Source organism: Falco cherrug, chromosome 7, assembly GCF_023634085.1.
Source record: "Falco cherrug isolate bFalChe1 chromosome 7, bFalChe1.pri, whole genome shotgun sequence".
In the NCBI taxonomy this organism is placed as follows: Eukaryota; Metazoa; Chordata; class Aves; order Falconiformes; family Falconidae; genus Falco; species Falco cherrug.
This window is the reverse complement of record NC_073703.1, coordinates 9,284,683-9,310,360: the sequence shown is the minus strand read 5'-3', so window position 1 is coordinate 9,310,360 and position 25,678 is coordinate 9,284,683.

Sequence of the window (25,678 nt, the reverse complement as noted above, 5' to 3'; positions counted from 1 at the left end):
GTAGGCCAGTAGTTGCAGACCTCAGGTGCTTTGCTTATGCTATGAAACGCCTCTGGGCAAAACAGGGGTAAGATTTCAGTGTAAAGGGCCTTTTTTAGCTCCCTGCCCTGCAGCTTGACATTTCACCCAGCAGGGAGAAGAATCTGAATCGCTACAAGGAGCCAAGTGCAAAAGAGGAGACTCTTGGTCAGCCATCGTCTTCCCAGAAGAAAAAAAAAAAAAAAAAAAAAAAAAAAGGGGGTCTTATTTATATTTTCTTTTTTTCCTACCCTTGAAACAATTCACAGGAAAATGATCATCAGAATGAGAATTGTTAACTGATTAGATTATTGTCGGCATTTGGTACAAGAACACAGCCAAGAGCTCAAGGGTAAGTATTATTTTCATCTAGCGATGAGGCTAAGAAAGGATTCTGCACCCAATTCCCTGTACATTAATGATCTGAAGATATTTGGGTTGGGTTGCATTGTTTTTCCCTCTCTTTCAAAGTGAGCCACAGAGCTCTTTGCTGCCAGGAAGTGTTATTTAAGAATATGAGTTTCTTTTGTAAAGGGATGGGCATAATTAGATGTTAAGAGCTGATTATTGTATTGTTCTCCACAGAGATTTGCAAAAGGAACTGCATTTGAAGAAGGAAGGGAAAGTATGTATTGTGCTTGAAAAGTGAGAGGTATCTGGCTTAAATGTTCTTTGTCTCCATATCTGAAAACTTTTTACAAGAGATGAGAAGTAACCCAACCTTCCATTGCACAATTGCTGCAAGCAGCCCGTTGACCTCAGTACCTGCTGTGGGAAGCTGGCACTAGACTTCCCAGCCTAAAGACCAGAAAAATCTTCTCAAGTAGAAATCACTTGAATCAGAAAACCATGACTTCCCCCCCCCCCCCCGCCCCAAACAAGCTGAACTTGTGCCTGCACACTGCTGTTTTCTGCTACTCCAGCCCCAGGGAGCTATCGTACATCATGCTTCCTCCCTTAAGAACTCAACGCAGCAAGATGTTTCTGTCATGCAACTCTCAGAGAAACCTTTGTAAGCGATAAACCCTTCTGAGTGGGCAAGGACCCATCTAGCACATCCAAACTCTGCAAGACACTTCACATAAGACATACTACAGGCATTTACCCATGTTGTACCCAGAAGAGACCTGAGCTGCAGGTAGATATCTACTAAGAAGATATATGCTCATCCAGTTGCCATCCCCCAAAAATGTTAAAAATCAAGCTGACAAACCTCATGTTGTTCATCTGGAGGCTCCTAGCACCATCTCTGGAGGCTGCTAGCACCGTCTCTAGCAGATTGGCCAGGGAAACAGACAACACAAACCTTCAGCTGCTGCTGACTTCCACTTGATTTTCAACAGTTGCAGCTGTAAGGGGATGCTCAGCTGGTTTGAGCATTCACTTTATTTACAAAGTGAGAAGGGCTGCAGCCTTGCTTAACACCTCCTGGAGCCACAGAGGCATTACCTCCTCCAAGCTGCCTCTTCTTCCTTCTTAAATCTTTGTTACATATCATGTAGGAGATGGAGTTCATCTAAAATATAACTTAAAGCTCAAGTTCCTACCAAAAAAAACCATTATGCTTTAAAGGCGGCCTGATGATCTGGCCACCCACCAGAACCTCAGCCCTGTGCTGGCCTGTTTTACCTTTACTTATAGACTCTCTATAAATTGCAATAAGCTGGGAAATGCTGTGGTTTATAAACAACTGGACTCATTTCTAGCAGTTCCCAAGAAATTTGTCCTTTCTTTCTAGGAAAGAAAATAGAGAACTTAGCACTAGGTGTTATAGCCTGCTCACTGTATCCTCCAAGGTTCCTCAAGGTATCGCATTATTAAAGTCTTTAAGGGCAATTTTAGAGCTCATATAGCTCATTTTTTCTACTATTCCTATCAGAAGTTTGCCCTAAAACCTCATAGATACCAAGCTAAAAAAAATTAATCCTCAGAATATAGGATTGTATAAAAGAGAAACAATGCCTCAGTCTTCTCACTTTATTTTCTGTTTCTACATATAAACCATATTCCATAGCACCTAAATATCTGCATCTAAACTAAATATATAAGCACAAAGAGGAAAGGTATAAGAGGACCTCAGCCAAAACGATTCTCACAGCCCAGAGTCACCCTTTTCAGCCCTTTCCCCTGCCCCTTTTTTAAACCATCCGACCCCAGCTTCACCTGGAGAGAAGAAAAAAAAAACTCATTAAAATAATGAACTCCTTACAAACAAGAAACAAATCAGTTTCATATTTTGTCATACTTCGTCAAAATTGGACTTCTTCATGACCAGGTAAGTTCTTAGAGCCACAGACTGAGCCGAAGCCACCCCTGATTTGGAGACAGGTGTCACAGTCCTTTCCTTAATCTGCAGTAACAGCCTTTAGCTGTATCACAATTAACACACTCCATGTGCCAAACTGTAACGAACGTGCCTGTTCTCCCTGGACCTGCTTCCAGTCTGAGGTGAGAACTAATGAATTGTCGGGGCCACAGGAGGAAGGCAAGGACGTGGAAGCAGAGGGGAAAGAATACGAGTACAAACATCTGCGTGTAGAGGACAAATCTCCTCTCGCTCTCCCAGGTTATGCAGACGCTTTGTAAGGAATTGGCAACCGAGCCGCCTCTTTCCTTGCCATCACTCTGTTTAGTTAGGACCGAACCCAAATGCAGTTTGTACGGGAGTTTGTTTGAACACATCCCTTCGATTTATTGTTGTGGTTTTGGTTCTTTCTTTTTTTTTTTTTTTTTCTTCCCCTTTCCTTCTATGCATCTTCATCCTTCATGGTTGATTTAGATTATGATGTAAACTAACCGAACATGACACAGCTGCTCTCTTCAATAACTAAGGAGATGCCGGCTGCCACTCACCCCGGTGCTTTGGTGATTCACAGCAGGGCCTGTTGGGCTTATGGGGGCCCCCTTTTTTGGCATCTGTCTATACCATCCTCATGCAGTTTGCTGAAACAAAACCAATGATGTTAGCAGCATATGGGCAGCCAGAATAGGGGTCATTTACCTTATTTGCCAACAAAGTAAAGGACAAGGCCCAGTGGAACAGCAATACGTTGAGAAGAGCTGGCAGCACAGCAGCAGAAGAGGAAACCGCAGGCAGGAAGGATCTCAGGAGTCACCTCTGCCCATACGGCCCTTTCCCGTGAAATGTGTGGCTTCTGAGGCTCATACGGACTGCTCGATTCCAAGTTCCGCGGGTTTTGATCAGCTGAGCTGCCTCTGCCAAACCGAACCTCTCTGGTGGAGGTGGACACCCCACCTCGGATCCAAAGGCTGGCTCCAAACCTTGCTGAAAGCTGAGAAAGATTTTGTTGACAATCAAATTCATGTAACAGCTAACAGAAAATAAATCATTTCCATCTGCATGCGCTTGGACTAGTAAAGGCTTGGTCTGAAACTGGAGAAGCCAAAAAGCTGTCAGGGATCTGATCTAATTGTATATCTAACCTGACCAGAAGTAAAAATAATTGGAAACCTCTCAAGTAGATTGTACTTCTTAACTTACCAGGACAAGCCACACACCAGCAGCTTGCACAATCTGACTTCTGCAAACAAAAGCAGTCTGGATAATTTTGGAGAGGACACCGAGCATTCAAACTTCCAGATTAGCTTTCTCTGTTCACTGCCAGAACAAAAAAAACAACCACTAGGCACTTTTTTCTTCTGAGTCGTACCTCTAGGCATAAGGCTACAGCACAGGGCATGTTTTAACGTATAGGCTGTGCTGAAACAGAGAGCTTGATGAGGGTGGTTAATGGAGAAAAATAGCTCTAAATAGAATGATGTCTGCGGAAACCAGGGATGACAAATCTACTGTGATATGAAAACATATGTTTATGGCATTGTGAATTTAAAAGGTGCCCCACATAGTAAACATAGTTCAAGCATTTATTATGACTCAGATTCCTGAAAAATGTCCCCCTTTTTGTCGGCAATTTTTGCTGCAAAATTAAACCCACTTGTATGTGTACTCATAATATGCAAATATTCTCCAAAATTACTCTCCTTCTATATCCATATCAGTGCTTATCTAAGTTTCCACCCTCTTTTCAAAGTATCGTGTCTAGCATCTGAGAAATTATATATTTTTATAAAACCCTTCATTTAGGGAGTTCACTATTTGCTAAAATTGTCTGGGAATTATAGACTCAGAGAGTGTTATTTCTACTTGATAATTTTACCAAAATCTTTTGATTTTAAAAATTATTTTACTTTCTTGTGTGATTCTTAAAATGTGAAAAATGTAACTTTATATCTTGTTCAACTTTATTTAAATATAAGATCCTAAGAAATTATAATCAGACTTTTGAGTGTGCTTTCAGTTGTATCAGGAATACACATTAAAATGCATTGTCTTCCCGGAAAATGTGTGTTTTAATCTATGACTATGTGGCTGTACTTCTTGATTGAGTAAAATGTTTAACAAATACCTTGAGTGTTTAAAAAAAAGCAAGCAGAATTGTATCTATAGGAAAAGTAAAAATGCTGTAAATAAGTAAATAAGGGAGTTGGCTTTTTTTTTTTTACTTACAGTTTAAAGCTCCACTTTCTAACTTAGATGCATAAAGATTTTCTTTTTTTTTCTTTTTTTTTTTTTTTTGTCAGCTTCAGTGCAGAGAAACATTAAAATTCATCTCACCCCAAACCTTTGTCGGGAAAAAAAGATGTTAAATATCAGCAAATGGATCTGATAAGCTGCAGACTATTTCTGCTGTCAGAGAATGACTGTAGGACAAAAACACATGTTCAGGATTTGACATCCCTTGGCATCTTGTAAATAGCCTGCATGAATCCACACCTAAAAACTGCCAACACAAGCAAAATTGTGCCCAAGTTTCTTGTAAGTTAAGCAAGCAAAGCAGAGACATGAAACGTGGTTGGATTGAATATAGAAACCTAAAGACCCCCAAAACTGACCTTGAGATCATTTTAGTGAAAGATCTTCTCTGCACTTTTGCAGCGCCAGCCTGATTTTCTCTTTATAAAGAGCTCTGCATTCGTGTGTGTGTGTGTGTATGTGTGAGTGTGCAGGACTGTATAATAAACACTTTATTAGGGAAAAACCCCAACAACTTTCCATAGAAGGAGGATAAGAAAAAAGAACTGCTGAGTAATACAAAATAGACCCTTCCGTTTTTTTAAAGGTTTCATTCCTTAGAAGAAATGTGAAGTAATCCCTTGGCCTGGATTTCTAACACTTCAACGCCACCCCCTCATTGAAAGAAAAAACTTTTTGAGTGATTTGTGATTCAAAGGAGATCTCTTCACTGCCTGGATGGCAGATTTTTTTTCTCCTGTTTCTGTTAAAAAAAAAAAACCAACCAAAAAAAAAGGTACAAAGAAGGGATATATAGAAAGAGGAGGAGGGGATCTGTTTCAAAACCCCACTTTTTCTGATACAGCATCACTGTTTGTGCCACAGACACAGGAAGAGATTACTTCCTTTTTTTTCCCCAATCCCTCTTTTTTGTCAATTTCTAGATGCTTTACAGACATCATGGTCTTCCTTCCTTGGATTCAAGTTTGCCCACTGCCAGCAGTAGTATATCAAAGCCTCTGGAGCCAGCTGAGCAAACTGCTTTTTTCTGAAAGCCTGGGGATTGTCTCAGCATTTGAGGGATGGATATTTTGGGGTCTATCACAGCATTAGAGATGGCATCTACAGGAAATGAAATCCACACTGTGGTGTGAAACGTCACAGCCACTCTTATCCGAGTCGCCTAACTAGGAGCACTTTCTAAACTTTCCCTAGATTAATCGAATTTTCAGGTCTCCTTTACAGAGGATCTCTGTTGTCCATGCTGGCTTTAGTCCAGAGTTCAGGACCAAAAAGGACCAGGAGGCTGGTCCCACCATCAGTGGTGAGGACATACATGGACACCAGGCTTCTTCCAACCTGAAAAGTAAAAAGGGGAAAAGAGATGGGGTTTGTGCAGCTGAGGAAGGTTACTGAGCAGTCAGTGCTATGTGCCAGGACGTGGTCAGGCTGGGATCAGGATGGTGATTCTCTCCAAAGGACGTGGAACAGTTGGCAGCATGCCTCTTCCCCTCCTCTTCCTCTGAAGCACCCCTGGAGTCAGGATGCTGGCTTCAATGACTCAGTAGACTGCTTGGCTGTGGCAGAACTTGTATTTCTGGAGAGAATCAATATAAACACTTTCTTTTGCCTTTCCTATATATTTTTTTTTTCCCTTTACCCATTGTAGTGCCTCTTATTTTGCTGTCTGCCGTCTGTCCCCAGCGCCAAAGGAAATTGTGATCCATAATTCCCGGTGCTGCCCAGCCTGCTATAAAACTGCTCAGTGTGAAACGTAATATGCAAAAAACTTTTTTTTTTCTTTTTTTTTTTTCTTTTTTTTTTTTTTTTTTTTTCTCTTTGGCAGGCTCTGGAAAAGGCCTGTTTCCTGGCAGGAGAAAAAGCCAGCCTTGGCTTCAAGCAGCCACTGACAATTCCCAGCATATGGTAAGAGAGGGAGCTTCCGCCTACCCCATCAGGTAAGTGCCATCTTCCTTACTACAGCAATGATCGATGTCACGCTTGGAGAGCGCTGGCTACTGGGAGAGGAGCCAAGCGGCCAACTGGCCGTTACAAGGGAACAGGTCAGGGTGGACAAGGCCTCTGGGTGAGGAAGGCATGCTAGCATAAGCATGCAACCAGGAAATGCGGTGTCTTAATGCACCGTCATGTGCTTTGGGTTTTTGGCTGCACAAATGAGTTTGAAAGGCTTATTTTGCTTACACTAACACTTGGGTTTAAAGTGCTTCTGAAAGGTGAATCGGAGCTTTTCCGCATATGCCTCTCACCATATAGAGCGTTGCTTGTGTGCCGTTGCCTCTCTGCTTTCCTTTTTCATCTCTTTTTATTTTCTCTTCCAGTGTCTCTTCATGCTGTTTTTAAAATGAACTTTTTCTCTTTGGCTAAAAGAAGACCTGATCCCACATCCTTTCCGTCTCTGCTCATTGACTCCCTGTTATTTTGGAGCACTCCACCACAGAGGCAAGCACCCAGGCAGTTTCCTTACAGTAGCCCCAGCTTTGCCCTGCTTAGTCCTGGGGAATCATTTGGCCCCAGTCTGACCTCAGGACCTCCTTCCCCAAGCCCATCTTGCACGGTGCTCTGCAGTATCACATGGGGGTTTGGAAACTTCAGAGGCGCCAGTCGAGGACTGCATGTGTCTGCAATGTGGCTGGGAGGGGGGACAAGGTCCTGTGCCATCATCCCACCCTCCCCAGAGGGTCCATGGGACAGGGGACAGGGCAAAGAGCAGGCTCTGGTCCCCTTGGAATTTCCACGAGATGGGCTCTGTCTCTGCCTCTGTGAGGCAGGTCTGCTCCCCAAGCTCCCAGTGCAGATAAGCACCTTCAAAGCCCCATCGAGCCATTAAGACCAGGTCCTCAGCTGTAAATCAAAGCAGCTCCATAACACTTTTTTCCTCTCACCTGAGCCCTGACCTAGAGGGACCACATCTAGTGGAAGGAGGGTAATTCATTCTCCATGCTCACTCAATCCATAGACCCTCGGCCAAGGATGCTGGTTATTGCTAACCGGGGGTGCTGTTTTTTATCATACTGGCAGGGCTAAGAGAGCCTTAACTCATTTCACATAGAGCTCTGAACAGCCATTGCCTGGTGGAAAGCTTTGGTGAGGACCAAACTGAGCTGTTCTCCATTTATCCTAATGAGGACTGTGCACTTTGCAGCTCATTCTCCAACACAGAAATAAACTGTCAGTGGCTTCTCTTCTGGCACAGATTGATCTAATACAACTGCCTCAACGCACTCTGCTTGTGCAGACGGTTCCAGTGCACATTACTGTCATTTCTGATGCCCTAAAAGCTGCTGCCTTCTTCCTCCCATGCTCTTAAATGCCTTAAATGCTCTTAAAAAGTGTGGTGACACTTTTACGGGTGATGGGGCAAGGTCACAAGCTGAATCTTTGCATGCCAAGAAATGCAAACAACAGATTCCCATCTCTAAAAGGGAAGTAGGATCTTATTTGCTTTGTCAGTAGGTTCCTTCTGTGTGCCTCAATTATAGATAAACAAAAAGAGAGGCACAACTTGTCTTAAATGAAATTCAAATTTTTCTGATTGCCATAGTAATAGCATAAAGGATAGCCCAAGCAACCACATCTCTGCCTGCCATATGAATTCAAGCTGCAGTAGGAAGTGTAATATAGGGGGTTACTGTCTAGAATCCATTGCAAAACACTGAGCCGAGCCATAGGTTTGCCAGTCAATGCCTGTGTACCAGCAGTGACAAAAACTACTACAGGGTGGTAAGTTGAGGAGTAGAGCCATGCCCATAAACTTTATTCACCTAAACTACAGGGTAGCAATGGGTGTTGGGTATGACTGTATATAGCTGACCAGCAAAAAACTTCAAATGCACCTTATTTACAAGTGCCTGCATTTGTGATGAACTGATTTTGTGCCCCTGTGTTTGAGATACATGGATGTTCATCCTACACAAGTATTTTAACATGTTGATCAAAACCCAGAATATTAATCTCAAAGGAAATGCTTCGGTTTGGCCACTGCTTTAATCCCAAAATTCTGGGTAAAATGTATTTTTTAGAAAGGCTAACGTATGATATTAACTTTTTCTTTTCATAATTTTTTTAAACTGAGTTTCAATTTTTAAGTATAAGGTCTTTAATTTTTATATTATTTGATTGATTTATCCTATTCTATAATACACAAGTCAAAATGTTCTACAGCATGACAAGTGGCATATACTTTGATGCAGAAAAATAGAAAAGCTACTACAAAGATGCTAAATAACCCTTTTGGTTGTGAAGTAAACAGAATAAATATTTCCAGATTTACATTTTTAATGTACTGCTAATACTATTGGCATAACATGAAACATTTACTATTAAACTGAAAAAAACAGGGTCAGTATTTAAAACAAACAAATTCCATCCCATCATGTTTCTACAGAAAATGTCCACTTAGCCTAATTAACTACAGCTCCTGAGCATCGGCGAATGGATTTTCACATTTAACAGGTTCTGTGGAGTTCAGCGAAAATGATTGTTTCTTTTGAATACTCGTACTTAAAGAATATTGCTGCCCATCATACGGTATTCATTACTTCTTGGTTTTGAAGGTCTGTCATCCACACAGGGAACAGGAATGATTCCATATGACTTAGGTGACAAATCATAAAACATAAAAAATGAATAGCTAACAGCTGTCGGGACTTTTCCTGCTGAAAACAGTTTCCTTCAAGTTAATATTTCCTCATGCTCCTAATTTTCCAAAAATGGCAATCCAGATGTTCCAGCTGCACAGTACAGGTATCTCCAATGCATCAGCATCTATGGAGAGATTACCAAAAAGCTTCTCTGCTTTTCTCTTCTTCTTCCCCTATTCTTTTATTTTCTTTCTCTCTCTCTTTTTTTTTCTTTTTTTTTTTTTTTCTTTTCTTCAGCAAGAGTAAAACTTGAGCACGACCAGGTGTTTTCACTTCAGAGGCTCCAATGGCAACAACAACTCCAGTGCTTGGAAGCTAACAAATTTGTTGTGTCACAATTGATAATCAACTCTAGTAAAAGAATGTCCAAATCAATTGAGCTTTAGCAAGGGCAAACTGACTGGACACAGCCAGGCTCCAGCAAAAGTAGGCCAAGCTTGATAAATTTGCCCTTATTATAGCTATTGATGTTTAAATTTCTTCAGGGATGTTGTTACATGGGTGCCTAGTGGTGACAGAGGTACGATGACCTCCTTCGATCCTTAATCTACACCTGTTAGTTGGCTCCCTAGTTGCTTGTGAGTATACTCAAGCTTAAAGGTTAACAAAAGAAAAACAGGCCAAGTTTACGCGACTGCAGCAACGGATCAATGCAGAGTAAATAACCTTCTCTGTCTTATTTCCCCAAGCATTATTGATCCGAGTTCTTTGTTCTTTGTCATGTTTCTGTCTTCTAATCCCAAGGGACACTAAACGATCGGCTCATATTGGACATGTTAACTGGCACATTATGACAGCTACCATTTTGTCACTCAATGTGGTGCTATATATAAAGAACCCTCAGTTCAGAGGTTTCGGAGCTACTCTTTCTGAAACGAGCCTCAGATACCTGCTTTTTTCTTTTGCTTTCCTTTGTTCACTCACCCCTGCCCCTTAAGTATTTTATCTAGAGGTCTGCAATAACACTAAATTATTATTATTATTTATTATTATTATTATTATTATTATTATTATTATTATTATTATTATTATTATTATTAATTATTATTATTATTATTAATTGTCACCCCTAAAATTCTCCCATCCTTAAAGATGGACAATAACCCAACAGTTAAAAATAATAGACACTTTTGCAGCATTCAGCGCATGGCAGGAGTTTCAGGCAGCAGCAAATACTGGTATCAATTCCGACCTGTCGGGGCTTGTTGTTTTTTATTTAGGAACAGGAGCCCTTTCCTTTCATTATCAAGGTTACATTTAAAGGATATTGTGCTTCCCTAAGTGTTCTCAGCGGATTTCTATGGGATATTACAGATATCACTCTATCCATACTGAGCCCCAGCTCCATCCTTCAGCTGTGTGGATGCTCCAAGTGCCTTAACGGCTCTATAAACTTGCAGATTTGTGGTGGAAGTCTGTGTTCACTGGGAGACTATTGGATTTCTAACAAAATTAATTGGATTTGCTTCCTTATGAATGCTCCCTCTACATGCCTATCTCCGAATAAAGACTTGCCAATAATAACTCCCAGAATTATAAAGAAAAAAAAAAGGGGGGGGGGGGGGGGGGGAGGGGGAGTGAACTTGGAAGGCATGGCAACCTACTATTGCTTATTTAGCCTTCCTCACACTTTATCTAGGACACAGAAAAAGCCTATTCTGAAAGAAAAAGCTTTTCCCTCCTGTGCCAAAAAACTCCCAGCAAGGGATCCAATCACTGGAGTAAGTGTTGCATGCCTTTCTGTCACAGCGATGGAGAGTCCATCGTCTGAATAGTATCATATGGATTTAAGACTCCAAAATTCATAAGGCATTTCTGGGTCTGTCTGGCGCTTAATCGACAGCATGATATAGATAGAGGGAGTAGGACTACATTTTAAAACCAAAAAGAATTGACAGTCAGAAGGTAAATTCCTGCCTGTTTCTCCACGTATAGCATTTCACTGTATTAGCCATCACTAATCACCGTGCAAATATACTCTGTCCAGTGGACAATAATAGCATTATTACTTTCCTGCCACAGAATCTTATCTTCCGTTAAGTCACAGCTGAGTCAATCTGTTCTTTGAACAAGTATTTTTGTTAATGCAAAGGAATTCAGGGTAAAAAGTCGCTGTATATTTCAATTGAATTTCAAGTTCCTTCACGTCTCCATAGCTGATAATTAAACCAACTGACCTGCTTCTGCATCGAAGCCTGCAGGAAATTAAGCAGATAATACTCTTTAGGTAGCTAGGCTTTTGGGGATAGTTTATTAAAAGAAAAGGAATGATCCCCCAACCAAACAAATAACATTGAACTATGAATCTCAGAGCAGCCTCATCACTTGGCTGTGGGGTTCTCCCCATTTTGTTCCACTAATAGCAGAGTCTGGAGAAGCGTTAGCAGGAACCTTCAAAAAGAGAACCAAAAAGAGACATTTTAAGAATTTGTCCCACTTAGGCTTAGTCACTCAAGTCTAAAAACCAACTCAAATATTTATTTTTAAAGTAGAACTAGATTATTCCAATATCAGTCTTTCAAAGACGGCATGTTCCCACTTTTCCTTCTTTTTTTTTTTTATTCCTTCTTCTTTCTTCTTTTTTTCACCACTAAAATATGCCAAAACCACAACGGGCACATAGCGTAGTGTGTAACTTCAGAAACCTCTCACTCGATTTGAAATGGTTTTGTTTTCCTTTTTGATATGCAGAAAATGTATCTTTAGAAGACATTCTAATCTCCATAAAACATTTCTATTTTTCGGACTTGCTGAAAAACTGAAACATCCAGGGGTCAACCAAATTTAGCAGTTAGTTCATTCACTATTTTTCTTTCCAGCTGCAATTACTTTGGGGCAAAGACTGTGTATTTTAATGTGTTTACAGTATGCCTAAAATGCCATAATAAAATCTAATTATTAATAAAACTGACATGTAAATGTGGGAGATATTTTGTATGTGGGCGATACGTGTTATGTCAGTAGAATCTTTTGCTCCATGTTTCCAATCATCATAAGGGTCTTTTCTGTTATGGTCAGATATGAGAAGAGTTATGTCATTCTTATCCTGAAAGGGTTGGCTGTCTGCAGGATGGACACATACATACAGTCTACATATCCACAAGAAATTTAAGATTTGCTAGATTAAGAATGTCGTCCCCTAAGTGAACTACACAACTATTTTCTTTCACAAGACTGGATTGCCCCTGTCCTGCAGGTGCCAACCAGCATCTCTGTTTTGCATTCATATAATACCATGAGGAGGATTTGAACTTCTATTTATTATGAAGCCAGTTCACCTCTACAGCTCAGTAGGACATTCTGCAAAGTGATCTCACTGATGTGGTGACATCACTTGGTTAAAAATAAGCCACGGTGGCATATATGTGATGGAAAATAACATTATTCAAAAAAAAAGTATATTTCAACTGTGCAAAGCTCTCAATGTGTTTGAAGTGTATATTTAAAGGAGACAGCTCAAACACTGTTGTGAGAGAAAAGTTATATTTCACTGTAATATTTTTATGTGGTTATAAAATACTATGCACAAAACCCTCCCAAATGATGTCTTGTTTATTTATTAATTTCACTTTTTCAGCTGTCAGCAAAGAGATGCAGTTGAATTCCCTCAGATATGGAAGATGTTCAGCTCTCTTGATCCTGAGTTCAGTCTCCTTTCAGAGGACAGATCTCAGGTGAGGGACCACGTCTGCATCTCAATATTTAGAATTTCAGCTCTTTGCTCATTTCAGGTGCCAGACCTACCAAACTGATAGATGTAGGGGCAGGCTATTTAAAGCCTAACCTGATGAGCAGTTGAAGGCTGGCTTTTCTAAAGGTGTTTCAGTGGGAAGTTTTGTTTTGCTTTCTTTTGCTGTTTTGTCAGCCTGGCCTTTGTCCCTGGATAGTGCACTCTTATGCTCCCAATAGGGCACAGCAGCCAATTCTACAGCTTCATACCACTTGTGCTTTGATAGAAAAGTGGTAATATTCTCAGAAATCTTTAGGGAATAAGACTTTGCAGTCTGGATTCTCTCTGACAAAGGGACAAGTCTCACAAACTGCTAAAAGTCTCACAAAACAGGTTAGCCGTCTCGAGGCTAAATGGTCAATTAAGTAAAGATTGGGGGGAGAGGAGAGATGTTGGTTCTGGAATCATACAAGCAGGTTCAAAATGTATCCATTGTTGTGGTGGTTTGTTCTTGGTTTGTTTTTTTGTTTGTTTGTTTGTTTTTTAAATTTCTTAAGAACAGGTGAGAGGATTCTGGCTTTCCTTCAGGAAGTGCTGGGGAGTTCAGCTGACCTGGAAAAGGCTGATTTCAGAGCTTCCAACTGGCAAGTGGGTCATTAGGTAAATGGCTGGAGAGACAGAGGTGTCAGAAACTTAAAACTTGTCAGGAAGGATACCTTGCTTCTTCCCTTTGGAGGCAACTGCCTTCAGTACTGTATAACATACTCCTGATTTTCCTGGTGGAAATGATGAGACATTGTCACACTCCTCAGCTGGGGTAAACTGGTGTTGTTCCATCAAATTCATAGACTTAGGGTAATTTACCCTAGCTGGAAAATTGATCGAGGGCCTGAGCTTCATATACTAAGAAAAACTTCTTTCTGCAGTGTGTATGCATGTGCATGCTCACATACAGGTGGGCTGATTTGGGATCTTGGAGATTATTGTGACATTATTAGTAATATTCCTTCTTTTCCCTGTTTTTAGAAAGGACATTTCCATAAATAAAGCTTTTAGCCTGTTCAGCAGATTTACCTCCTGCCCTCCCGGGCACACCCTAACCTCTTCTAATAATACAAATGTTATCTTAGTCTAAAAAGTTATTCTTGTCCTTGATGTGTATTTTGTACTCCTGTCAAGGGCCAGAATGGAAAGAAATCAGGGGCAGTGTGAGGAAGGGTCAAACTGAGCATGAAAAGATTTCTTTGCCTTCATGTAACATACAAGTCGGGATTGTCAGAACAAACAGCCCCTAACGAACCACATTATTCATAACACTTCACAGTTTTCCCATGGAAGCCGACAAATGTGCATTGCCTGAACATATTTTGTTAATTCATTGGGTTTTTGCTATGAATACAGCTGAATAATTTCAGAGCGTTTTGCTGACAGTAATGAGTAGTGCTTTGAAGCTTCCCAGGGATGCACATTACTACTGTTTTGCCTATATTATGGATGGGTAAACTGAGGCACAAAAGTGAAAGAACAGGTTAAGTGCAGCACAATAGAATTAAAAGAAGTCTTGAAAATTTGAATTACTACCCCATATTCTAGCAAAACTCTGAAATCTCATATTGATCTGGTTCCTCATTTATCGAAAGATTGATATTTTGGGGAAGAATTATTAGGTTTAATTAAAACATGGCAAAGTATTTTTATATTGCTTAATGAATCTTTAGATGCTAGAAACCTTTGGACCATTTGTTTGATCTTCATATTTAAACATGATTTTAACAGCAACAGTTCACCCATGGCACTAAGAGACATCAGTTGCAGAAAAACACACTAATACGGACCAGAGCTGAATTAAACTGTGTTGATGGAGATAACCAGTTGCATATGTTTTTAGTTAGCAGTAGCCAAATCAGATAACCACCATACAGAAACACTGGGTCTGATGGATTTTTTTTTTTTTTTTTTTTTTTCCTGAGAAAAGACCGGATTGCAGCCTGAGTCTTGGTTACTACGTTCGTGCGTTCATATCCAGGAATCAGGAAAATGAAATTCTGGATAAAGTGAAAAGGTGACTGGAGAGGAAGGAAGAGCAAAGTATGTGAAGGGCAAAGACATAAACATCGGTGCTGTTCCCTTCGTGTTACTAGACAAGGACCTTCTATTGATTTCTCCAGGCGTGCTTGCACTTCCTTCCTTCAGTGACTAATGATACGCCCTTTGGGTTATGATGACACTGCATTTCATAGGCCTGCAGGTCGAATACCTGATGTATTCTCTGCCTGGCTCCTACTTTAAGTCATTGTCCTGCTTCAAGCCAGGCCCTTCTCAAACGTGAGGCAAATAAGAAAGGGAGATAATTTATGTCATGCATTCCAGGATGGGGAACAAAATGCAACTCTTCAAGCAGGTTCAAACATCCCTGGATATTGTCCGAAGCCTCATTTCCAGTCTGCAGCATAGCATCGAGCCTGGTGTCTTTAATGTTTTTCTCACAACAGTTTCCAGAACTCTGTTTCCTTCTGCAGGAGCCCCAAAGTGCATATGTGTTAGGCACACATTTCCTCGCCCACCTCTGCGTTGGAACACAGATTTGTTTTAACTTTGATTAACAATCCTCCACAAAAATTTAAAGAAAGAAGTGACTGATTCTTCTCTCACTTTCAGTAAATTAGGAATAATTCCCCTCTCCCTCCCACCCCTAGGCCACGGAGTTAACATAAATAATGTAAAACTGGTGAAGGTGACAGAAGAGTTAGGCTAAAAATGAAGAAACCTACTGCCTTCAACATGGAGAATATGGGGCGCAAATTATATCTTGGCCTATATAATTGCCAGGCAAAATGTGGGACAAGAACTCTTGGGGGCTCCCAGTCACTGGCAATATGAAGCATTCGTTATAAGTAGCCCATAATAGCTGCTCTGGCCAACCTCCTTCTCATGTTCGAGAAGTAAAAACAGCAGGAGATTTTCAAAAGCGTGAAGAAGAAGTAAGCATCCGACTTTCACTTACTTTTAACAAAAGTTGGTCCTATCTCAACCCTGTGTGCCTTTGAACATATCAACCTATATTTCACCAGCAAATTCGCTTTTGCATAATGAACTAAGTTTCCCCAGTAATCACCTGCAAGACCAGTAACACCACCAGTGAGATTCAAAACAGTGTAATTTAACCTTGAAATTATTGATTTGACAAAAAGTGTTTTTCCTTCATATCCAACACCGTTTCTACCATCTGGGAAGAGTGATATTTTTATGAAGTCAGAGATCCCATCATTTAACATGCAATATTTAGGAGGCTGAACCGGGTGGCTAAATAGCTCATATTTGTAAAAAAATGTAGCTGTGAGGCTTTTTTCTTGAGTGTCTGATGATGTAAATGGGAACTACTGGTTCAAAGACTGAATTTACAGCACTGAGTTTGAATTTCCAGCCCCTCAAGAGACTACTGTGACTTAAGAAAACCTTAGAGGGCATAGAAATGCATTCCTAAAAGTCTAAAAAGACCACTGATATTAAGAAGCCCCCAGACTTCTTTCCCCAATTTCCTATTCTTACAGAACACTTAGTACTGAAAACAGTTTAAATGAGAGCAGACACGCTGTCCCTGTCTTACTTTCATTTGGTGCTGAATCCCCCCCCGCCCCCCCCCCCCCTCCCCCGAGGAGATAACTATTTTTTAGCTGTAGTCTGGGGAGCTGCCTTTGGTTCAGTGGCAGGCTACAAACATTTCTTTCTTGGGCTGCATAGTATTTATGCTGCAGTTTTGCCAGGTGTTGATGGGAGAAGCTGATATTTAAAGCTTTATCATGTTTAATCGTTGCTCTAGTCACTACTTAAGGTGGTGCATGTTCCTTCTCCTTTTCCCCATCTGCCGAAAACACATTGGCCAAAGGACTGTTGGGTGAAAAAGACTGCAAACTAGGCATCAGGGTCCCACTTGTCAGCCTTGGCAGTGTTAAGAAGTATCTGTTTGGCTGGGCACCACAAATTTTGGTCTCAGGGCAGGTGGACTAACATGGATGGGGACAGAAAGGGAGCAGGGGAACTATCCAGACACTATTCTGGATGCTGAACAGGAGATTACAGAGGCTGTTAAAGCAGAGCACCTGCCCATGTCAAACTCCGGTTGCATCCCAGGCACCGCTGGAATGAGCAAAGTTATTCCAAGTGGTGAGGAGTCATGGCCAGGCACTGTGGGCAATTGCCCAGGCTGTGTCCCCTCCTGCCAGGAAAGCCACATATTGCACTCTGGCTGGCAACAGCCAGATCAGGAGCTAGTGCTGCCGCTTCCAAGAAGGAGAAGGTGCCTGATGCCGAAAGTCTCAGGAGACAAGAAAATTTATAAACAGAAAAGGGCTTGTGTGTGTGTGTGTGTGTGTGTGTGCCTCCATGCAGCCAAATTTGATGAGAAAGCTATATTTCTTGAAATCTAATGAAAAAAGATGGGTAGGCAAAGACAGTATTCACACCAGTAATATGTGATCCTACCAAAATACTCTGACAGAGGCCAATAAAATGAAGACAACAAATCTGAAGGCAATTTCTTAATCCTGTTCCTGCAATTGTTTTGTTTTGTTTTTTTTTTTTTCTGTTTTGTTCATTCTCCTTTTGCTGCCACCATTAGGAGGTGCTGGATGGATGCTTTAGAAGTGGTATTCCAGTGCAGAAATACATTGCGCCAGCTGATAGAGAAATACACTCACGCACAGGGAATTCCTGAGCCTACTGTTAGTTATAGAAATATTATTCAAGAGCCAAAATTATGTGATCCTTCTTGGAACAAAAAGACCATGAAAATCAGCAAGAATTTTCCTCCATTGAGTATCTGGAAATCTATGCCATCTCTTAATATCCAACAGACTTCTCGAGTATCTGGTGTGATTTTTTAAGTGAAACATATGATAGAAATGGAAAGCTTAATCAAGTTTTCTCAGCTTACTAATTATTCATTCTTTGTGTTTTAATTTCCGTGCTCTGCCTGACAATTGAATGTGGCAGAGACGTAAATCTGGGAGGTTTGTGTTGTTTTCCACTAGCTCTTAAAACACCTTTTTCTATATACACACGCAGATTAAAATAAGAAAGAAAAAGGATGTCAGCCATACGATAGCAATGAGGAATGGCTGGACAGAGGATAGGACTCTTCAAATTGAGTGTGTTTACTATCCCATGATTGATGAATTACCAGGGATTTTAATTGTAAAGCTCTGGCTGCTATTGCCACATTTCACAGGCTAGGATCAGCAGCTATTTCATCTATCTGTAATTTTATTTCTTTACCAAGTGCCGGATCATGAGAAACAATAACTGTCAGCAGTGTAAATTCCCACAGGACTTTGAAGATTTACTCTGACTAACTACAGATCCATCCAATATCTCTCAGGATCAGTCTCTACCTGTCCCAGCCTGAGATGTAATGTTGCTGTAGACTGTAACTGTTTACAGAAGTGGGAGCCTTCAATAGATCAGTGTATGAAATCATTCCTATTCCTCCACAGTAGTTTGTAAAGTTTCCAAAGAGCTTTCCAGGCTTTCTGGATGAAAACCACCACATAAATGCAAGATGCCATTATTATTTATTGTTTCAGTTTGACAGAAAGATGGAGGGTTTCATTTCAACTTTATATTTCCATCTCCTCTCCACTTTGCCTTTGTTTCATAACTTTCTGACATGCAGAATTTTCCTTTGTATTCCTTCCAAGCTGTTGAGGCAGAGAGGTTGGAAATGCTGCAGCTACAAATAAATGTTAAATTAGAGCAATTTTTAATTATTATTTGTGTTTTCATCACATAGGAGATTGTACTAAAGATCCCAAGCTTCAGTGTCCTGTATGTGAGACTAGCTGGTTCGGCATTTCCCCAAAAGTAGCAAGAAATCCATTTGTGTCCAATTTGGAAAGACCTTTGCAAACAGCGAAGCTTCTTTCACAGCCCTGCATTCCTGCTTACCTTGGCCCTTAGAAATGCTATTTTATATTGCTTTGAAACATGTTTCTTTGCTATATTTTGTAGCAGTTAATTTTCTTTTCACACAGCTGTAATGAGAGGGAAATAATGGGAAACAACTTGCAGGAAGCTACCTGCTGTTAATTTGAGTGCCACGGATTTTAGCTACAGTTTGTATATATCTGAAAGGTGAGATATCCACCTCATTAATTCCTGTTACCCCTCTCCCAAATAAGTTTTTTTTCCTTTAATCCATCACATTGTATTGTGTGGTGGGAAACCCGTCTGGATAATTATGTTATGCAATATTATTTCTTTTTTAATATTTAATTTCGTAAGTTCGAGTGAGGGAAATGTTAGTTGCTTCTACCCTGAGCAACTTTGTTTACCATAAGAAAAAACTGCTGTTCATGTATGGCTATTCTGCTTGAGCCAGTCGGAGTTTTAATTCACAGTCATTTTAAAGAACCGTTAGAAGAATGGTGGAGAGACTCAGTTTTCATCTCATTACCAGCTTTATTCAATCTAAAATCCCTCTGAGAGAGAGAGAGAGACTCCCTTATCTCTGAGTTGTGCAAACACAATGCTGCACACTGATACAAGATCTGTTGTGAACCGTGTAGAAAAAGTGGTAGTGAGCGGAATGCTAAGTACGCGAACCCAGCAGGTACAACAGGGCTGAAGATGATGGTTGAAGTCTATGGCTGTGTCCCAGATACTGAAGGAGAAGACAACTGCTTCTGCATAGAATTGAGAAGAGCATACAAGTAGTTTGATGGATAACTGCATTAATATCACTAATATCTTTAACACAGAAAAAAAAAATGAAAAAAGGGGTGTGCTGTCTAACATGTTATGGAGCCATGTAATCTCCCAAATGCTGAAATACTGATGTAGATTTTTCTCGTTGTTTTAGTCATAATTGCTCCAGTGTCAAATGAGATTGTAATGAGAAGTAAAGTTGTTAGAGCAAGTTCACTGTTTTGGAACTTCCGTGAGATGGTGTCAAATAACAAGTTTTTCTCCCCATGTTTTTCCCACTTTTGCATCTGCCTCTTCATTTCCTGGTTTGGAGACTGACTCAGAAAAGAAGACATTAAGCATTAAAATTAGCTGAAAAATAAAGGGTGGAGATGTGAAAAATGTCAAGGACTTCGCATTCTATTTTTCATGAGCTTTCAAACTTTTCCAACATTTCTTAATAGTCTTGTTTAATACTAGTTGTTACAACTACTTTTAGAAGACATTTTGGAAGACGAGGCCTCGATATTACAAGCAAGAAGCCTAATGACTGAGGGCACAGACCAACTGAAAAACAATTCCAGATGTTCCAGATCCCTCTGATAAGGCAGGACCTGGTGTTTTATCAGGTTTTTTGTACCAACTGACAACAATATAGAGGCCAAGATTATGTAAGTTGTGGGCTAAACTTGTATGTGCATAATTGCAGGGATGAGAGTATTTTAGACCCATTCTGCAGCACATTAGTGTGCCAGTGTTTACACAGTATGTGCCTGGTTTGGGCTGTAAGGCCACTTTTCCTTCAAGCTTACACCGAGGTTGTTTCAACTGATGACCATTCATAGTTATTACACTTGTAAATCACAGCCCATACTCATCCTTGCAGATCAAAAAGGACTGGTTCACAGGAGATTACTCGTACCACCTGTCTTCTGTTCTTCTATGATCTACTCTATGATCTGCAAAGTGCATTTAATGTTAGAATTGGCCTTTTCTGCCAAGGTATTACAGTTTCGCTTGACTACACCATGAGCCAGATAAGAGCTTCTGAGCTCTTGCACGGAGCAATAAGAAGTCTAACTCTTGCTTAGTTTTGAATACTTAAATGAAACACCTGAGTTCGGAGACCTGGCTGTAAGACAGAGGGACAGTGACAGGGAGGAAACCAGCTCTGAAGATCATTGTGGGAATTTCATTCATTTTCTGGATGTGTTTATCTCCCTCCATTAGCCCAGAGGACCCAGGGCTAGCAGATCCCCGTGCGCTCCAGCTCCCTGCTGCAGGTTACATTAAATGAATCCAGACCTCAGAAGAGAAGTTTCAAGAAAGGAAAAAAATAATTTAAAATAAAAAACATATACTAAGGCAGCAAAGAAATAAAGGGGGGTCGGGGGAGGGGGTAAAGAGTTATTTATCTCAGTATCTCTAGGATAAGAAGTGCAGCTCGCCGAGTATTTCCATCCTCCAACTGCTCCCTCTGCTGCCTGCAAGACAGTTAGAGGGGAGCCAGGAAAGATGCGTGGTCCCTGTATGGCTGCCCAGGTGGGCTCTGCATCCCTCTTCCTCGCTCTGCTCTCAACATTAGAGATTCCGACAGTTACTAGATAAAGTTAAAGACTCATGTAGTGATCTTCACACTAATTGGACTGTAATGTATAGCCTCGGTCAAGCAAATCTCTCCCAGCACTCCTCTCCACAGACGGCAATCAAGCCATTTACAGAAGATGCATCGGCTGCTGGGACCCTGGAGTAACCTTAAACTGCGCTGGCCTTTTAGCAGAAAACACAATTAATTTTGATACTGAAGGGCAATTAGAACTGGGGTTAAAATAAAAAATCTTCTGAACAGAGAATGTCAAAGACTGGGAAGGAAACTATTTCCCTTGTACACAGTGTGTTGAAGGTCTGTAAGCACAGCAACTGTCAGCTCACGTTAATTCAGATCGCTTTGTAAATCCCCTGTTTCAACAGAAGAAATGTAAATTCAGATTAATGTGCAAACCCCTTTAATTCTGATTGCCTTTTTCTTTAGGTCTTTGCTGCCAGAATGAGCGCAGCTTCTTGTTCTTTCTGAGGAAACCTGCTTTACATCCCAGAATGTAGTGAAATGACCAAGTGCAATTTTTTTTGTTCTGTTTCATTTCCAAAAGAAAATGGTCTCTCAGCTGACACTCTGCAGACCACAACTCAGAGCAAATCATGTCAGCAACTCTGTAACTTCTAACAGCTTCTTTATAGCAGCACAGAAGATGTTCACAGTAATACATGTCTACATGCACCTACATTCTCTGACATATAAGCAAAGCAGCCAAAATTTTGGCCTCACCTGTGCAAACTGCTTAGGTCTATGTCACTCTTCATAACTCAAGCACACGCATCAGATTTGTTGCCTGTGGGGTTTTTCATATTTTTCCCTGCAGAGCAATCAAGTGAGCACTCAGCTCAAGTCCTGGAGTGTCATTGGCACAACTCAAGCACCAGAAAAGTCCTGCGAGCACAGAAAGGTTGGCTATATTCACAGTGAAAATTTTTATTGCTCATTTTCTTTAAGGACTAAAGATAAAAAAGTGAATACTCAGGAATCATATATGAAATCTTGATCAAGCAACATTTAATGGGCAAATATTTCAGTGGGATCAGCCGATAATTGTTAGTGAAGATATTTTGGGGGACAAACATTGAGTGAAAATGGTTGTTTTCTCAAACTGTACATGAATATTTGTCAGTGACACCTTAAGAAAATCTAGACAGCTTCAACTCAAGTAATCAGGAAAAAAAAAAAAAAAAAGCACCAAACTTACCACCAATGTATGAGAAAGCAATGAGAGGAGTTTTAAGAGGAGTTTTACCCCAAGATGGTACCCAGGAGGAAAGGTCAGCACAACTCTTGTATCTAACTCTTCAGAGTCCATTCCACCATGGCCAGTGACTACCAGATTCTGACCTTTCCTGATGTATGGCCCTTTCGTGAAAGCAAACCTAACCCTGCCAGTCTTGGAAAATGGGATTTAGCTGGCTCTCCAGGAGAGAAATGTATAAAGGAAAGTCCAGGATAGCAGAGAGGGAGCTGTAAAGATGTTGCAGGCTTGCCCACAGATTAATTCACAGAAAATTGGGGCTGGGTGAGTGCTGTCCTCCTCCCTACGCTGCCAGTGACATCGCTACAGGCCCTGTCAGCAGATGAGACAATTTTATTTGAAACAAGAGAGAAGAGATGTTAGCTAGGGGCTTGCCTTCACAAATGTCTTCCTGTTTTGGTCCAGGACTGCTCATACCCCTGAGCCCTTTCCTGGGCTTGGTAGAGGACCTTCTTTTCTCCCTGACCTGCAGAGAGCTAACAGATGTCTGAGGCAAGGGGGTTCACCGTGACAGTCTTGGTGGGGTTTATTGCATTTTGGTTCAATTCATGCTGCTGTCAGTGGGTAACAGCCAGAGTCTGTTTATATGTGAATTAGCTTTTTAAGAGTTTGTCAGAGAGCCCAAAGCTCATGTCAGGTGTTTTCATGCAGCTTGAACAAATCTCAGTCTTTAATACCAAGGGAATGTTTTCAGGTATGCAGGCACATAGTGGCTGGGAAAGAGATGGGGGAGGGTGAGAAGGAGTCTTTATGTAGCTAGAAAAAATCAAGATGCTATTTCCCTCGATGCTATTGAAATGACTCATTTTTCTTTTCTTTCCAGGTTCTCTTTTTCCATTTACAGGGCTCTCCAATCTGCAGTGAACTGTTTTCGCATCTGAGACTCAGGCAGCCATCCCACAAGCTGTACTTGGGAAACCACTAGCTGATGTTAGATTTACACAGTGGGCAGTTTTTATATATGTTTTTCTTAAAAGCAGCATCCTAGGGGAATCTTTCCGTAGCAAAAATGGCACAAGAACCACTAGTGGCCAATAGAGCATCTGAGGAGTTCGCAGGGTTAAATCTATTATTTTCAGGGATTGATTAAATCTCTGTTTTGTCAACCTGTTTAAGTTTCAGGGCTCCGTTCCCACCAGGTACGACAAAGGGTAAGGAGCCCAGAGTAAACTCATTTGGGCCTTTTAAGTACAGCATGATTCATACTTGTGTGCAGCCTCTGTCATGGCTCGTGCACAGCCCACTGCCAGAATCCATGTCACCCTCTTAATCTTGTGCCAGAAGGGGCAGGTGGACAAGATAACTTAATAGCTCTTATTCATTTGGAATTTCTCTGGTTATGGGGTAGGTCACCTTGTTCAGTGAGAGAGGGAAAGCATTTAAATCTTCAGCCCAAACTCAAGCTCCAATGTAAGCAAGTTTCACAGGGTCTAAACTTATATTTCTTCTCTTGTTATCTTGCAATTTCTTGAGGCATCCTTTTATGTAAGAGTGATGCAAGGGCTCCAACAATAATGAAAACGGTAATAATCCACCATGTTCATACAACTGACATGAAAGTGAAAACTTTTACCAAGTGACCTGAGTGAGGGACAGGACCAGGTTCAGTCTCTGCAAAGCACGTGGCTGTATTTTGGAACCAGTCTTAACAGAGTTTCCCATGTCCACACAGATGAGGGGTAGGATTGCAAAGCACATCCCATCCAGCCCTGCAGTGTACTGATGTGCCAACCTGCATCAAACTGTGCAGTCAAGCTGCTCCTTTGTTGAGTTCATCCAGGTTGCAGTGATGTCTGACAACTGGCAAGGATAAGATCTTCCTGGGTATAGTATTTCATTTTCTAGAAGAACATGGAATTAGAAATGTGAGACTGGATGAGACAGAAAACAAACATCTGCATTTGAACATAGCTAACATCAAACCCTATAAAAAGGTATCAACAAATTCTCTAACCAGCTGAATCTGAGGCCCTGCCATACTTCTGCCCTGCAGTTTTATACCCTGGAGCACGTGAGCATCCAAAAGACTATTTAGATGTTGTGTTGGTTTTTTTTCCACAAACCTTCCTGTGGTGATACCTAGCTGTTCTAGTTGCTTGTACAGACATCATCGTGTAGTTAAATGCCAAAATAGACAAAAAAAATGCAAAACACTCCCAGATTTTTGAAGCTCTAACTGAATCAATTTAGCTTGAAAAAATTATAATGGTAAAAATATTGCCCCATAGGCATTTTTCACACACACAAAAATCACCATGTAGTTCTTTGCTGCAAAAAATTCAGAATTGTCACTTTTGCACAAACTTCATTAATAAACAATATTTCTATCACAACTTTCATCCAAAGAAGGAAAATCACCTAAAAACTCTATTTAATTAACCTTTACAGCCCCCTTGTGAGCTTGGCATTATTATCTCCATTTCACAAATGGGCATATTGAAACACAATGAATTTAAGTGACTTCCTTACAAGTAAGACTACATAGCAGGTCAATGGCAGAGCTTGGAATAGATCCCAAATCTCTTGGGCCCCAGTCCCATGTTTTGAGTGCTACAAACCTTCTCTTCTTAAAATGGGTGAAGATTCAGATCATTATTTTTTATTTTATTGAACCTAAGCTGCTCACAACTGGGATAAAACTCTGAAAAGCATCTAAAAAAATGCTGTGCAATTTGAGCATCTAAAAGAGCGTCTAAGAAGGAGAAACAAGCTCTTTCATTTTGTTTAAGGGCTGTACACAAATGTCTCTGGTGGAAAATAAGGAGTCTTTAAGAATGATGTGTGACTTCTAGTGATGGAGCCTGGGTTAGCGAGGGTATTTATTTTTCCCTTCATTAAGAAACAACTTATCATTCCAGTAAAGGAGCTGTTAATGAGTTTGTTCACACTCGCTGAGAAATGACTGCAGGATACTCCTCAGAGAACTTACTCTGAATGCATACATAAACCAGCCGCAGCTCTAGGTACAACCAACAACCTGCAGAGAGGAAGTGCTTTTGGGGTTTTGCCTTTCCGTCTGTTTGCTTCTTTGCTTTTCCACCCCCTCTGGTTCAGTTCAACAGATCTGGGAGGAAACCGGCAGATTTGGATCACGCAGGTTGGGGTGTACATTCCTGAAATGCCAGTGGACTTGCGCAAGGGGCACAGTGTCAGCACGAAACTGCCAGTCGGGCGGCTGATGAGGAGCAGGGAAAGAGGATGTTCTCTGTTTCCAACCCACCCACGAAGCTAAGTTCTGCTGCCCAAATCATCAGAA